Raw genomic sequence first — 16,423 nt, forward strand, 5'->3', positions numbered from 1 at the left:
CAAATTCAGCACTCCTCTCTCCTCCTCGAACTTTACCTTGGACTGCCCTCCACTCTCTATTCACCAACCCAACCTTACCATCAAAACCGCAGACAAAGGGGGTGCTGTTGTCGTGTGGTGCACTGACCTCTACCTTGCTGAGGCCAGGCAACAACTCTCAGGCATCTCCTCATACCTACCTCACTCTCTGACACCATCACTGACCTCATCAGTTCTGGAGAACTCCCATCCGTTGCCACCAAACTCAGTTCCCTCACCCCACACTGCCCACTTCTCCCTCCTACCGAAGATCCATAAACCTGACTGTCCTGGTAGGGCTATTGTCTCAGCCTGCTTCTGCCCCACTGAACTTGTGTCCTCATACCTCAATTCCACTCTATTCCCCTTGGTTCAGTCCCTTCCCACCTACATCCACGACACTTCTCGTGCCGTCAGTCTTCTCACTAACTTTCAATTCCATGGCCTGACCGCCTCATTTCCCTATACACTTCTATCCACCATCTCCCCCATCAAGAAGGTCTCAAAGCTCTCTGCTTCTTTCTTAACAAAAGAACTCAACCAATTCCCCTCCACCTATACCCTCTCTGTGATTCCCTTGTCCATTCATCCCTCCCAACACTTATCCCTGCTAGCGGCCCAAGTATTACACCTGCCTATTCACCTCCTCCCTCACATTCATTCAGAGGCCCAAATTGTTCTTCCAGGTGAGGCAACACTTCAGTTGCGAATCTGATGGGGTCATCTATTGTGTCCAGTGCTCCTGATGCAGCCTCCTCCACACTGGTGAGACCAGTTGTAAATTGGGATACCACTTGGTCTAAGCCATCCTCCTGAATGACCTATGTCACAGTACGATTGAGCCCCAACAGGGTCCCAGTGGGGTACCAGGGTCGATCGTCCGCTGTGACTAGCCACAGCGAGGATATTTCCAGATATAGAGCCTGGAGATTCCTGACCTCCAGGTAGCCATTGGTCAATTTTTGCAAGGAGAAAGTAAGAGTCGCTTGGGGGAACTAGTCGGTCCCACACCGGAGGCAGAACATCTTCTAACCCCGGAGAGATTCGACGGTAACCTGGGCTCTTGCTACAGCTTCCTCATTCAATGCTTGTTAGTACTTGAACTTCAGCTGTCCTGGTTCCGTTTGGAGCATAGAAGAGTGGCCTTCATTATCTCTCGCCTGACTGGAAGAGCCCTGGCCTAGGCCACCGTGCATTGGGAACATAGGCTGGGGTTCTGCGCCGATTTGGAGGAGTTCATAGCCACCATGAGGAAGGCGTTTCATCACCCTGCTGGAGCCAGCCAAGCCTCAGACCATCTGATGGAGATTCAACAGGAAGGGCAGTCAATGGCCGAAGACACGATTGAATTTTGGGCCTTGGCCTAGGAGCGTGGTTGGGCCCGGGAGGCCTTGGCCATGCTATACCGCCACGGACTCCAAGACAAACTGAAGGATGCTCTTGCCTTGGGAGAGCTAGCAGAGAACTTAGAGGCTCTTATTGACCAGTCCGTCCGTCTTGATAACCGTTTGGCAGAGCGAAAGTGGGACCACTTCAGGACTTCAAAGAGAGCCAGTCCCTATGCATAGTAGTACCACTCCCCAACCTCAGGCCCTGACGAGCCGGTCGTCTGCTCAAGATCTAGCCGAACTCATGCAGGGCGGTCGTTTTAGACTCTCTGCCGATGAGAAGCCCCAGCGTCGGAGTCAAGGTTGCTGGTATTAGTGCGGAGTAGCAGGTCACCTGTGGGCCAAATGTCCAGAGCTGCAGCCACCTGGGGAACTGCCAAGACCGTCCAGTGTTGGGAGGACTGTGGTGGTAGCAGCCACTATGCCCAACCCCATGAATTCTGGCTTCATGCTGAAGACGGAGTTCACCTGGGGTAAGAACTTGAGGCAGGTGAAGGCTTTTGTGGACTCGGAGACAGCAGGTAATTTTCTGGATTTGGAAACCGCCTATCAGTTCGAGATACCACTGTGACAGTTGAGCCAGTCTATGCCCACAACTGTCTTGGACGGCCGGTCAGCCGCTAGGTTCTGCGCAGGTCCAGCATCAGACCATGGAATTACAGATGAGGATGGGGGAATCATATGGAAGACATTAGTTTCTGCATTACTGACTCTCCACTCATACCTCTGATCCCCGGGTACCCTTCATTGTCCCTGTATAACCCATCCGTGGAGTGGAGAGAGGGGAGAATCATTACTTGCTCCAGTTATTGTAAGAAGCTGTGTTTACGGCATGGTGCTCCAACACTCAGACTCTTTACTGACCAACGACGTACAAGGGGGCAGGCTTCAGTGCAAGGGAATCTGAGACCTGGAGACCTAGTCCAGTCCTCAAGAGCAGAAAAGCCAGCTCTGGCCAACGGGACAGTGCAAGTCATGACACAGTCTGGTTGGAATCCCGCAGAAATTAGAAGGAATTTCTAGGTCAGGAGAAGATGCCAGAGCAGTATGGGAGACTAAGTATGCCTCTAAGCTGAAGGGATCCAGCCGCCAGGTCTCAAAAAAGGGAAAGATTCCTCTATTTCGATCTCTTAAACCTTTTCCGGGGATGCAACGCCTCACTGCCGTTGCCTGTGGATACAGACGGAGAGTCTGACTCTGGTTTGATTACTGTTTCCACAATGAACTTTGAGCTCAGAGAATTCCGAAGCCCGTCGAAGCATCTCTGTCACCAAGAAGTCTGAGAAGTCATCCTCAAAGGAAGGTCTGGAGGACATAGCAATCCCCAGCCCGGCCAAAATCCCCTCCGTTTACAAGAACTTGGAGGTTTTCAGCAAGGGAAAGGCCTCGACTCATCCTCCGCACCAACCCTACGACTGTGCCATTGTCCTGCTTCCCGGTAGAGGCTGCTAGATCATGGACTTTATGTCAGGTTGGAGAAGTTCGAGTTTCATGTGCCAACTGTTTCATTTCGGGGTTTCAATTGTCTCTAATGGTAACCTCGAGATGCACCCTACCAAGTCCCAGGCAGTCCGAGACTGGTCACCACTATCCAAAATATCAAGCAGGTCCAACGATTACTGGGATTTGACGAACTTCTGGTAGAAGTTATCAGGAACTTCAGCTCGGTGGCAGCACCTCTGACGGCCCTAAGAAATCCGCGGGCCCTCTTGTCTGGATGATTGAAGCGGAGGCTGCTTTTACAGAACTTGAACAGAGGTTTACTACAGCTCCCATCCTGGTTTCTCCTAACGTAGACTTTCCCTTCATCGTGGAGGTGGACGCTTCAGATATCAGAGTAGGTGCTGTCTTGACTCAACAATCACCTTCGGACAGTAAACTGCACCTGTGGGCATTCTTCTCCAGGCGGCTATCCCTGGCAGAGAGGAACTATGACATCGGGAAGCGGGACCTTCTTACGGTTAAGTTGGCTTTGCAGGAATGGCCTCCACTGTTTAAAGGGAGGCCAAGAACCCTTTTATCGTTTGGACTGACCATGAGAACCTGGCCTATATTCAGGAGGCCAAGAGGCTGATCTCCAGGAAGGTCAGGTGGTCTGTTTTTTTAAAATTTTATCCCAACCTGTCGACTGGGGTCTAAGAACCAGAATACTGGAGCCCTGTCCTGCCAGTTTGACAAACTGGAACAAGAGGAACAGCCTACCACCATTTTTCCCCAAGCCAGCATGGTAGCACCATTTCACTGGGGATTGACGCTCTTGTTCACAAGGTGCAAGCGCAAGGGGAGATTCCTAAGAATGGTCCTACGGGTCAGCTGTTCATCCCAAGTTCCCACTGGTTTCAGGTACTCCAATGAAGACCTTCTTCAAGAATGACTGCACACCTAAGGATTGCCAGGCTCCTCGAGTTTATCAAGAAGAGATATTGGTGGCCCGGAATGAGAAGTTCGGCAGTATGTGCAGGCATGTCAGGTGTCTGCCTGGAACAAGAAGCCTCATACCTGACCTCAAGAGCTCGTCCACATCCTACCTGTTCCAAAGAGACCTTAGGCACATTCTCCATGGACTTCGTCACAGGTCTCCCACCATCCAAGGGAAAGTCGGTCATCATGGTGGTTTTTGATCTGTTTTCAAAAGCCTGCAAGTTCTTTGCATTAGAGAAGCTACCTTCCGTGGCGGAGACAGCCAAAATTGTTCTGGACCAGGTCTTCAGGATCCGTGGATTCATGGTGGACATCGTCTCAGATCGTGGTCCACAATTCACATCACATTTCCAGAGGGCATTCTGTAAACTGATAGAGGCAACAGCAAGCCTTACCTCTGGCTTTCACCCGCAGTCCGATGGCCAGGTGGAGCAGGCCAACCAAGATTTAGAACGTACCCTGGGCTGCCTGGCCTCTGGAAGACCTGATGAGTAGTGTGACCAGACATTGCCCACAACATCTTGCAGCACTCGGCGCATGGGATGTCACCGTTCAAGTGCCAGTTTGGTTATCTTTCCAGAACAGAAGGCCGAGGTGGGGGCTCCTGCGGCAGAACATCTATCCATTTCTCATTGCAGCGTTGGAGGAGGGTAAGAGTGATTTTGCTGTGCCCCACCTGGAGAGCAGAGACTAAGGCAAACTGAAGGAGAATTCTGGGAACCGCATAACAGCCTGGGCAACAGGTCTGGCTGTCCACTCATGAATTGTCTCCAAGTGGAATCTAGAAAGTTGGCACCCAAGTTCATTGGCCCCTTTAAGATCCCAAGGAAAGTAAAGCCGGTGCCTTACACCTTGCAGTTCCCCAAGATCCTAAAGATCAACACCACCTTCCACAGCTCTAACTTAAAACCTGTCTGCAGTAGCCTCTTAGCCCCACCTCCATCATCGACTCCCCGCCTGCCAGGTTCATCGAGGGGGGAAAGGGTCTTCACGGTGAAGACTTCCTGACTGGCGTACTGTTCGAGGTGTTCGGCAATACCTAGTGGACTGGGGGGGGGGGGTGGATTCGGACCGGGGGAGAGATGCTGGATGGCGGGTGCCAGAAAAAGATAGCATGGATCTCCCTTTCATCCACGATTGCCATCAGTGCTACTCCGAGCAACTAGGGCCGTCAAGAGTCAGTTGTGGATTGGGGGGGGAAGGGGGTGTCTTGTTCCGATATGCTTTTAACCACACCAGTTTCTGAGATTTAATTGCTCTAACTCTCCAGAGTATGGATAGCTGGTGCGGCCTCTTTAATGACTTGATAATGTTTAGGCGCCATTATTTGGTATTCAAGAAACACCTGAATATCGGTTCAGTGTTCACGCCTTTACAGAATACGTAAAACTGCTGGATTGATGGGAGATGGCGGTAAAACAAGGGGGGAAGGAATTATACTGACTGGACTTAGAATTGTGCATCCGATGCTTAATTATTCTTTATCTTGTTGGAAAACATCACTCTGGGACGTGTAGGTGTTGACCTCATTATGAAACAGTTGAACACATTCTTTTACAATGTGAAGCACACAAGGCTGAAAGAAAGCAAATGCAGGCTGCAATACTAGCTTTGGGGGTTGACAGTTTTCATTTTTTAAAAATTTACTTAGTTATATGTAAGGGGTTTCTTCTTTTATGTTACTGCGTAGGCTAATTAAAGTGGCTTCTCTGTTATGTTAACCGCTGAGAAAGTTCTCTCGCTATCAGCTTGTTTGGGTTATAGAGCGAGTTGTATTCCGTTGCTAACCAATTGGGATAGATGTTATTCTTTCTTGTGTGTCTGTAAGCTATTGTATGCACAGGTGTATGGGGAGACAGAGAGTGGATGTGATGCTGTGAGCTGGCCGATGGAACGGACCCCGAGCCAGAGTCCAAGGTCCAGGGTCTTCGACGAGGAGAGGAGGCAAAGACAGACTCGTGTGGAGTGTCTGGTCGACCACCGTGGTTGGTCCTAGGCAGCAGGTCGAGATGGTCAGAGGGGATCGAATGGCGAAAAGAGGATCATTACTAGAGGTCCAACTGTTTGTGCATGAAGAGGTTGAACTTTGATAAGTGTGGCGCCTTTTACTTTCCTTTTATATTTTATCTCTATTAATTATATAGTTCCAGTAATATCTATAAACTGTAAATCATTTAATCATATATGGTGTATTGTCTGTTATTTGGGCGGGGTGGGGTACATCACACAGCATCCACACAAACTTAATTACCCAGTTTGGTGGGGCCGAAGGCTACTTCCCCTAGACCACAGTAAGATGAGTGAGCCTGAGGCAGTACCGGGGGGCTACATATGGAAGTGACCTAATTAATTCACAATATTGTCTTTCATGATTTACAAACTATAGAGCTTTTTGGGGTAATTTAGTTTTCATTTGATAAAGAACTAGTAGGGGTTTTACAAACGTATTTCCCAACTCTCTACACCACACTCCTTAAGTTGGACTGCCAACCGCCATAAAAGTTGGAAGAAGGTTCAGTGCTTAATTGTAAGCCTACTAGTGTTTTGTGCTCATTTTCTCGATCCCAGCCTTGGACACTCCAGCATTTGGGTTAGGTACTCTTGTCACAAGCTTGTACAGTCAATTTAAATGTTATAAAGGAAGCGTCTCATAAATCAGGTTGACTGGGTAATGGAGCTGATAGAAGACTGTCACGATCTTGCTGGAAGGCAAAGCCCACATTATAGCCCACTTCTGATCCTAATTGAACGAGAGCACCTTGTCTTAGTTAATTTAGAACCGTACTCGGGTTAACGCCCAATATACTCTTGCTTTCTTGAGTAGTCCAGGTCAGGGGTGTACTGTTGCCAAGAATGATGCAGTTCAATTTCCTTTAAAAAAGTCACTTGTGAACATGCCTTTTGTTGCCTGTTCAGTATTGGTTTATTGTCACGTGTATCTTCCTGTTGCATCAGGTTTTCCTCCTCTCCCTCAATCTATTGTGTAATTCCATTATAAAAGTAAAATATTTTTACTGTTGGATTGTTTACAATTACAGGTTCATGCCAACACTATGGATTGTTCGTTAAAGAGTAAAATCAGTTTTAATGATTTTTTTTCACATAAGAAAATTGTAAAGTTAAGATTAAGTTTGAATAAAATGTTGTCAAGCTTGACTAGCTAGATATTGCTCAAGACCTGGGGTATTGTTAACATTTTTTCTGACTTATCTAGCAAGTACCAAATAGTGTTGAGTGGAACGGGTGAACCCAAATGCAGGACACTGACACGGCGATAGAGTAATCTAAAGTGTGTTTTTTAACGGTTGCCGGGAATGCTGGGGAGCGAGCGAGGCTGAGCAGAACAGCAAACAGGAGAATGAACGGAAAAGCAGGCGGCAGGCAATCCCTATCTTGACGTGGAGCGTTGCTAGAGATGAATGGCAAACAGGAGGCAGGCGGCAGACAATACTTATCTTGACACGGAGCGTTGCTGGAGCTGAACGACAAACAGGAGAGTGAACGGAAAGGCAGACGGCAGGCAATCTTTATCTTGACACAGAGCATTGCTGGAGCTGAACGGCAAACAGGAGAATGAACGGAAAGGCAGATGGCAGGTAATCCCTATCTTGACATGAAGAGACAGAGTTACACAGGCAAACCTCAGTACTGAAGCAAAACTTAGAATACACAATCCTAAGCGGTCGGGAACGCTAATTACCACACTGGCTAAATAATGATCTGGTGATGAGTGGATGCAAAGCCAGGGTATTTATGCTGCAGGTTTAGATGAGAATCAGGTCCGCAATCAAGGAGCCTGGGAGAATACGGGGAAAAGGGAATTAGGAGAATATGAGGAATTAACGGTCAGGACCGTGACAAATAGAGGACTGTAGACGTGCATCTCTAATTTTGTTCCTCGTGGGGGAACATAGCAAACTTTAGATACGTAACAAGTGCTGATCAAGTATGTTTAGCCGTTGACTATTGCCCAAAATTTGCTGTACAAATCTGAGATGAAACCTGACACTTTTGGAGTCATAAGACAAATGGCTCCCTGTGATTGTGCAATAGACGGGTTAACCGTATACTGAGGTCTGTGTTTTTATTTCTGTTCCTTAACAGTAAAGTCTCCCATAGTGATTGGCAGTGAAGTTCTTGTGCGGTAAATCAGAGTAAATTCTTCAACAGTAATTTGGTGACGATGATGGGATTCCGAACCCACCCGTGATTCTTGCTCGATAGGATAGCAGTCAAAAGCGGACTGATAGCTTGTGCCTATTAGGATCCTTGTCTCTGACTGCCTCAGGCACCGGGCTATATCCTCAAATAGCACGCCTTCCCCCAGTCTGGAACTTCCGGATGATGTTGTTGAACTGGCTGGGGTGTCCCGGCATGGTGACTGCCAACAGCAGTGGTAGAGAAAGTCTGATGCTTAAACGCAGGATGCAGCAGAGGTACGCAACATGATCAGCGAGGCAACCCAGTAGCCTTCCATAATTGGTTGGTTCAGTCTTGCCAAATTTTAATTCATTTCATTGCTCAAGGTAGCCTATGGAATCCTGGCTAGGAGTTTGGACAGGATTTTTCCAATGCGCCCCAAGGGCACTGGGCCCCTGCACCGGGGAACGAGGGGAATGGTGATGGGAGTCCTACTGACGGAATGAACTATTGATTGAACAGAGCAAAAGATGCCAATCTCGCACGCCAGGCAACACAGTGACTTTGGAGAGGTAACTAAATGTCAGAAAAAGAAAGGGAGACTATTACTGATTTTATTGCCCGGTTTAAAGATACTTGGGGATCTAGCGCAGAGATACCCTGGCAGGAGCAGGCCACTGGCAGCGCAAACATCTATCAAGTGTCTCCAGCCAGAGGTAGCACATTCTTTTAAATTGACCAATCTGAAGTGGCATTACCAGAAGGCAGTGGAAGTATTAAGACTGTAGGAACAGCCGGAGTTCTTATGATAGAACCAAGCCCATTAAGCTAAATGCCGTTATTCACTGCGCCTCTGGAGGATTGAATTTTGGAATCGTTGAGCTCCGCACTATAATGCTACCTAAAACTGAACAAACAAAGTCCAGCTGCTCTTTACAGCTGGTAGATGGGAGGGGGGTTGCTGGGAGATTGGCTGTGGCAGCAAATCGGTCAACATTAAACTGGGGGAATTCTTGGCTGATTTGATCGGAACTTGTAAACTAGTAAGTGATGCACTACATTCTACTGCGGCCCTCAGGGATCCAGATCCCGACGACGATTACAGAAACCATGAGACTCAACATGAAGACAAGAGGGGTGGCTTATTATGGACCAGATAGAGTGGTAACAGTAACTCCGTTACATGCTGACTGTGAATTGCATAGACAGAGTACCCCCTACACTAATCATGTAGGATCGGTAAAATCCATAGCTCCCCATCAGGGGCCTCAAATGAAATGCCCGACTACAGTCCATCAGACAATATCGCCGGCCTCTGGAAGCGGTATGAAACCTGTTGTCGCAAGGGGTTCTGCGACTGACTTAAAGCCCTTGCAATACGCTGATATTACCCACAGGGAGGCTGAATGAGTGGCGGTGTGCTCAGGATCTGAGGGCTATAAATCAGATAGTGCAGGCCATTTTACCGGTGGTTCCGGACACGTATGCGATACTGGCCTCTATCCCTTTGGAGTGGTGTTTGTATACAGCCCTTTTTCTCTATACTGTACCATTGCATGGGGACGGTCAGTACAGTATCTGGCTGCCTTCACTGCAGTGCGCGTGGAGAAGGTTACCACAGGGTTGTACAGAAAGCCCGGCTGTCTACGCAGCCGCTGTCCGGGATGATCTGGCAAATTGACTACTCCCCAGAGGCAGCATGGTTTTACAATATGCGGACGAGTTATTGCTGGCCCCACAGACACTGACTGGTTGTAGAGAAGACTCTGTGACTTTGTTGAACCATTTGGCCACCAGAGGACGTGGAACCTCGCTGTCAAAATGACAACTCTGCCAGCCTACAGTAACATATCTGCGGTATGCACTGTACAAAGGAACCCACCGGAGCATGTGAGTAACAAACAACAGGAATTCTTCAGATGCTGGAAATTCAAGCAACACACATCAAAGTTGCTGGTGAACGCAGCAGGCCAGGCAGCATCTCTAGGAAGAGGTGCAGTCGACGTTTCAGGCCGAGATCCTTCGTCAGAATGGAAGTGTAATTGGTAAATTACACCACTTAGTTTGCAGTTTCAGAAATTGGTTCTGGTTGCCTCACTACAGGAAGGATGTGGAAACCATAAAAAGGGTGCAGAGGAGATTTACAAAGATGTTGCCTGGATTGGGGAGCATGACTTACTAGCTCTTCTTTCAGTTAGTCCTGACGAAGAGTCTCGGCCTGAAACATCGACTGCACCTCTTCCTAGAGATGCTGCCTGGCCTGCTGCGTTCACCAGCAACTTTTATGTGTGGAGCATGTGAGTGCTGCTGTGCAGGCTTCCAGACTTGCTACCAAGAGACGGATGATACAGTACCTCCCTGGGAATGACGAATTGCTGCCGACATTGGGTACCTGAATACCGCAGCTATTGCCCCGCGAGTCGCAGTAACCCAAGATGCATCTGATACAGTACAGTGGGCTCAGGATTGCCCGAATACAGCAAGCCGTGCCAACTGTGTGTGAATGAAAGGGAGGGGTTCGCGAGTACTGTATTAACCCAGGAACATGGTGGTTTACGAAGACCAGTGGCATATTATTCCACCCTATTGCCTCCAGTGGTTAGAGTGCCAGGATGTTTAAAGGCGGTGGCAGCGATAGTGGTAATGGTCGGAAATGTTGCACTGTTTAGTCTAGACCATGTCTGTATGGTACACTACTGACATTTCACGCTGTAATGTTGCTACTCAACCCAGCTACTACGTGACACTACTGCCTCTCCCCCCCACCCCCACGGGATACCAAGTCATGTTACTTAACAAATTGAACTTGACTTTTAAGAGAGCACCCGCACTCAACCCGGATACCCCCGTTCCTATGACGGAGGCCGCAGAACCCCACGCCTGTGTAAAGAGTAGTAGAGATTGTTACATCTCCACCACCTGACCTATCCACTGCACCTCTTGACAACCCAGATTTAATACTCTTTGCGGACGGCTTTTCTGGCAAGTCTAACAATCACAGCCTATTGACAGGCTGTGCACTAGTGACCGCATTTGAAATTTTAGAGGGACAAACCCTTCCCCAAGGGACTTCTGTTCTGGCGGGAGAGCACGAGGGATACAGCGTGCGCACCTACACGGACTAAATCAGGCTTAATCCTTCGGGTGGTGCATGATGTTGGATCACTTTGGCAACATCAGGGGTTCATTAGGTCTGGGGGTAGACCCATTCAGCATGCATATCTTTTAAAAAATTGCTACAAGCAGTGCAGTTGCCTAAACCAAATTGCTGTCATTACGTGCGAAGCTTACACTTAAAGCCTGATTTATACTTCTGCCTTACCTCGACACCGTAACCTACACAAGTGGCCTACGCGCATTGTGAGCATTTATGCTTGTGCGCTGGTATGTCTGCGTCGCTCTGCAATTCGCGTGCGTCACATGCGCACTCACCTGCCCGCGCAAAGCTTCATGCTCATGGTAGTCTTTCTCAGGGTAAACAAGTTTAAAGTGAGCGTCTTTTTTTGTAAAAGCGAAATGTGTCCTCCATAATTTCGGAGGTCTGTAAAGCTTTCTGGAAAGCATTGCAGCCAGAGTTCCTTCCCTGCCCTCCAGTGTAGGAGGAAATGCGATGCTACCAAGTGGACCAATCACAGCTGTTGCGTTCTGCGTTGCCGCGACGCACAGTTACATTTTAGCCTGGTTTATACTTCTGCGTCAACGCGTCGCCGTAAGATCTGCGTTGCCACAAACCCTATGCAAAGTCGATGTGGAACCCTACGCGAGAGCCTGCATTGCTGCAACGCGCACCTCTCCCAAAATGTAAATGCAACCTGGGAGGTCAAATGCAAAGAGACAAGATCCTTAGCAGTATTGATGAGCAGAGTCCAAGTTCATAGCTCCTGAAAGAGGCTACACAGGTTGAAAGGGTGGTTAAGAAGGTGTATGGCATGCTTAACTTTATTAGTCAAGGCTTTGAGTTCAAAAGTTAGGAAGTCTTGTTTTAGCTTTATAAAACTCCAGTTAGGCTGCATAGAGTTCAGGTTGCCCCATTATAGAAAGGATGATGAGACTTCAGAGTGGGTGCTGAAGAGGTTTACCAGGACACTGCCCAGTTTAGAGGGCATGTGCTATCATGAAAGGGTGGACAAACTTGGTCTGTTTTCTCTGGAGTAGCAGAGGTTGTGGGAAGATGTGATAAAGGTTTATAAGATTGTGAGAGGCATAGATAGGGTAGACAGGCAATATCTTTTTCCAAGGGTTGAAATGCCTAATACCAGAGGGCATGTGTTATGTTTTGTAACTTCAAAACATTAAATTAATTCAAAGGAAGATCTGAGAGTCTGAAATGTGGGTGTAACTTCAAATTCATTTTAAGCCAGGCATGTTCATATCACATGGTAGCGTGATGACATGTGCAGTTAACATATTTATACAAATCATAATTTAAATGAACATTATATATTATATGCAAGATTACTCAAATATTACTAAAATATTAAATACACAACACTCCTCCCTGCTTAGCTATAAATTCCAAATCAATATAGAATGCATCTCAACTATATACACTTTATATAATACAACTACTATGTACAGGCATCCACAGCGTATTAAGTTTAAGTTGGCCCATCCAGGCCTAGAGATTTAGTTGCTGTGGAGGATTTCTTGCTCTTGCTGGATAACGTCTTTCTGATGAGGAGGAACCACACCACAGCTTGGCAGACGAGACGTGGCTGTGAAGCCATCGCAGGTTCTAGGCCCTCCTCCATGCTGGTTGTAAGAGTTAACCCTGAGACAGGTCTGGACACCTTCCCCCTTTTCTCTTTCTGGATCTACTTTGATCCCTTTTTTTACTCTCTCTTTCACACCATTCTCTTATTCACATTCTTTACATCTCCTCTACCCCTTTTTCTTCTTGATCTCAGGAAGATCCATTTAGTTCACTGGAGTATTCTCTTATTTATCCTTCTATTGCTCCCTTTATGATCCATTTTAATTAATTTGCTTTTCTCTTCCGTTATAAGCTGAAGGCTATCCAGTCCTGTGTCAGTCATTGTTACCAGATTTGTCATCAATAGCATTCAGATTTGTACTCTTTTTGAAACTGCAATTTGACTTTTTAGCTTTTTCTCTTCCCTGAGTAGTCCATGTATTTCTGTCTGCCTGACATACTCTTTATATGTGTCCTACTTTGTTAAATTTGTCTACAAGTTTCATCTTTAAATCTGCAATAGTCTGGTGTATGTGAACCCCTGCCACAACAGTAACACCATTTGTTAGGCCTGGCTGGTTTCAGTTCAGATGTTGCAATTTTGTTCAAGCTCACTTTCATTCCTGACTGCAACTCAGTTGTGTCTCTGCAGTTTCCATTGATACAGTGATTTCGACTGCTCTTTTAACTGTGCTTCAGTTAAGAGCTGTTTTTGAATGCTTTCTTTTAAAATTCCACAAACTAAATGATCTCTCAGTGTATCATTAAGCTCATTACCGAACTGACAAAGTATTTGTATTAGCATATGTTCTCAACTACACTAAAGCAGTTCTCAGTGAAGTATTTTCTAAATTTTTCAATGTCAGAAATCATGGCAGCCAATTAAAAATTACCAGGTAATATTGATCCATATACACTGAATTTATAATTATAATTGGTACCATGTTTAATGTCCATTGGGGATTTCAAATGGAGCTATCTTTTCATTTTCAAACTACTTACCTGAAAATGTTTATCAAGGCAGCTTTCCCTCAATCCTGCACTGAAAATCAGCCCAGATTTTGCCTTCAAGTTTTTGGAATGGGTTATGAGCTCAGTCCTGAATCCCATAACAAAGCCAAGATAGGCATTATTAAAACACAAGTATGGATAAGAAAGGCCATTTATCCAATCTCAGTTCAATAACACATGAAACAAGTAATGAACATTTTTTTAAAAACTCGTCCTATAACTCTTAGTTTTTTTTTCTAATAGTTTCCTGACAATAGGAAAACCATAGGTAATGTATGCTATAAATGTTACGATTGAAAAAGACTTACTTTTAACTGAATTGAATTCTCAAGACACAAAGTTATCATGTTTAAACCATGTTTCAGATGAAGCAACATGCTAGATAAAATGGAGCTCCTTTGACAAAAGGTAGCAGGGGTGTAGAGGAAATAGGCTAATTGTGGGGAAATGGGACTAGTGTGGTGTCCACCATAGAACCATAGAAACTACAGCACAGAAACAGGCCTTTTGGCCCTTCTTGGCTGTGCCGAACCATTTTCTGCCTAGTCCCACTGACCTGCGCACGGACCATATCCCTCCATACACCTCCCATCCATGTATCTGTCCAATTTATTCTTAAATGTTAAAAAAGAACCTGCATTTACCACCTCGTCTGGCAGCTCATTCCATACTCCCACCACTCTCTGTGTGAAGAAGCCCCCCCTAATGTTCCCTTTAAACTTTAAACTTTAAACTTTAAACCTTGCCTCAGTGGAAAAAGCCTGCTTGCATTCACTCTATCTATACCCGTCATAATTTTATATACCTCAACCAAATCTCCCCTCACTCTTCAACGCTCCAGGGATTAAAGTCCCAACCTATTCAATCTTTCTCTGTAACTGAGTTTCTCAAGTGCCGGCAACAACCTTGTAAACCTTCTCTGTACCCTTTCAATCTTAATAATATCCTTCCTGTAATTTGGTGACCAAAACGGAACACAATACTCCAGATTCGGCCTCACCGTGGACAAGTTGAGGTGAATGATCTTTTCTAGCCTGTATTATTCCACGACTTTGTACTGAGATACAGTGAAAAGCTTTAATTTTACATGTCAACCAGACAGATCATGGCATGCATAATTGCATCAGGGTAGTTAAAAAGGAAACAATGCAGAATATAGTGTTGCAGTTACAAGGAAAATGCAGGTGCAGAAAGTGCAGTGGAAATAAAATGCAGGGGTTGCAATGAGGTAAATTGACAGATCAAGAGTTCACCATTTAGAAATCTGTTCAGGACTTTGATAACAGAGGGATAGAAGCTGTCTTTGAGTCCTATGTTTTTCACTCTTAAGCTTTTTTCTGCTTTAAGGGAGAGAATGACTGATATGGGAAGGGTCCTTGATTTGTTAGCTGCGTTCCCGAGGCCGAGTCAATGGAGGAAAGGCTTCTCTGCGTGATGGACTAGGCTGTATTCAAAACTCTGCAGTTTCTTGATGTCTTGGGCAAAGCAGTTGCCATACAAAGCTGAGATCAATTTCTATAAAAATTGGTAAAAATAATCAGGGACACGCCAACTGTCCTTGACCTTCTGAGGAAGTTGAGGTGTTGGTGTGCCATAACAAAAAAATGTTTTAGTACAGTTCAGGGCGCATTTCTTGCAGTGCCAAGGTTAGACTTCAATTCTTTTACTCCTCTGGAAACAGTCATTGAGGTTTTCTGATAGTGCCGTTTCGTAATTTTCCACTAGAGGGTAGAAGAGGATAGACTCAGAATAAATGTGTCAAAAAGTTCAGATATGGCCCAAGCGTGGAGAGAGGGAGAGACTGGAGCGGGTCAACAGTTCAGACTGCGAACTTTGCAGAATTTTAAGGGAAAGGAAAACAATACACGCTAGGCCAACAGGGCTGTTAACTAAAACTCTCAAATTGAAAGTAAAATGCCTACACTACGGCTGAAAGCAATACCTAAATACTAAATGAAAACTGCACCATTCCAGTGTCAGTAAAAACAGTAGTCGTCCATCTCAGCCAAATACAGAGGCAAGCAAGAAGTGTACAGTTGCTGTGCTTCAGACAAGACTACAACAGAAAGGGCGTTAAATACCACCATAATGAAACAGTAAATTTGCTAGAACATTCCTATTCATGAGTGCAATTGGCAAACCTGCTGTGCAGCTCGCCTGGTCGGGTAGACCCCACTGCAAAGTCCGTGGTTGTGACAAAATATGTCGATTTGCCTCATACACGAGGAAATCTGCAGATGCTGGAATTTCAAGCAACACACATAAAAGTTGCTGGTGAATGCAGCAGGCTAGGCAGCATCTCTAGGAAGAGGTACAGTCAACGTTTCGGGCTGAGACCCTTCGTCAGGAACAACTTCTATGTGTGTTGCTCGATGTGCCTCACTTTTCGTTCTCTAGTAGCTAGAGAAGGGAATCAGAAGCAGGTTTTATTGTCACTGACATATGTCATGAAAGGTGCTGTTCTGCAGCTGCATCACAGGGCAAGACATAAAAATCACTATAAGTTAAAAATGAATGATCAGTTCAAAAGATGAATAATGAGGCAGTGTTCATGGATTCATGGAGTGTTCAGAAATCTGATGGCGCAGGGGAAGAAGCTGTCCTTAAAACATTAAGTGTGGGTCTTCAGGCCTCTCTACCTTTCCTGGTGTTAGGCGGGTGAAGGGGGAATGTCCCAGATGGTGAGGGTCTTTAATGATGGATACTGTCTTCTTGAAGCACTGCCTCCTGAGGTTGTCCTCCATGGTGGGGA

The sequence above is a fragment of the Mobula birostris genome, chromosome 3, assembly GCF_030028105.1.
Source record: "Mobula birostris isolate sMobBir1 chromosome 3, sMobBir1.hap1, whole genome shotgun sequence".
NCBI classification, from domain to species: Eukaryota; Metazoa; Chordata; class Chondrichthyes; order Myliobatiformes; family Myliobatidae; genus Mobula; species Mobula birostris.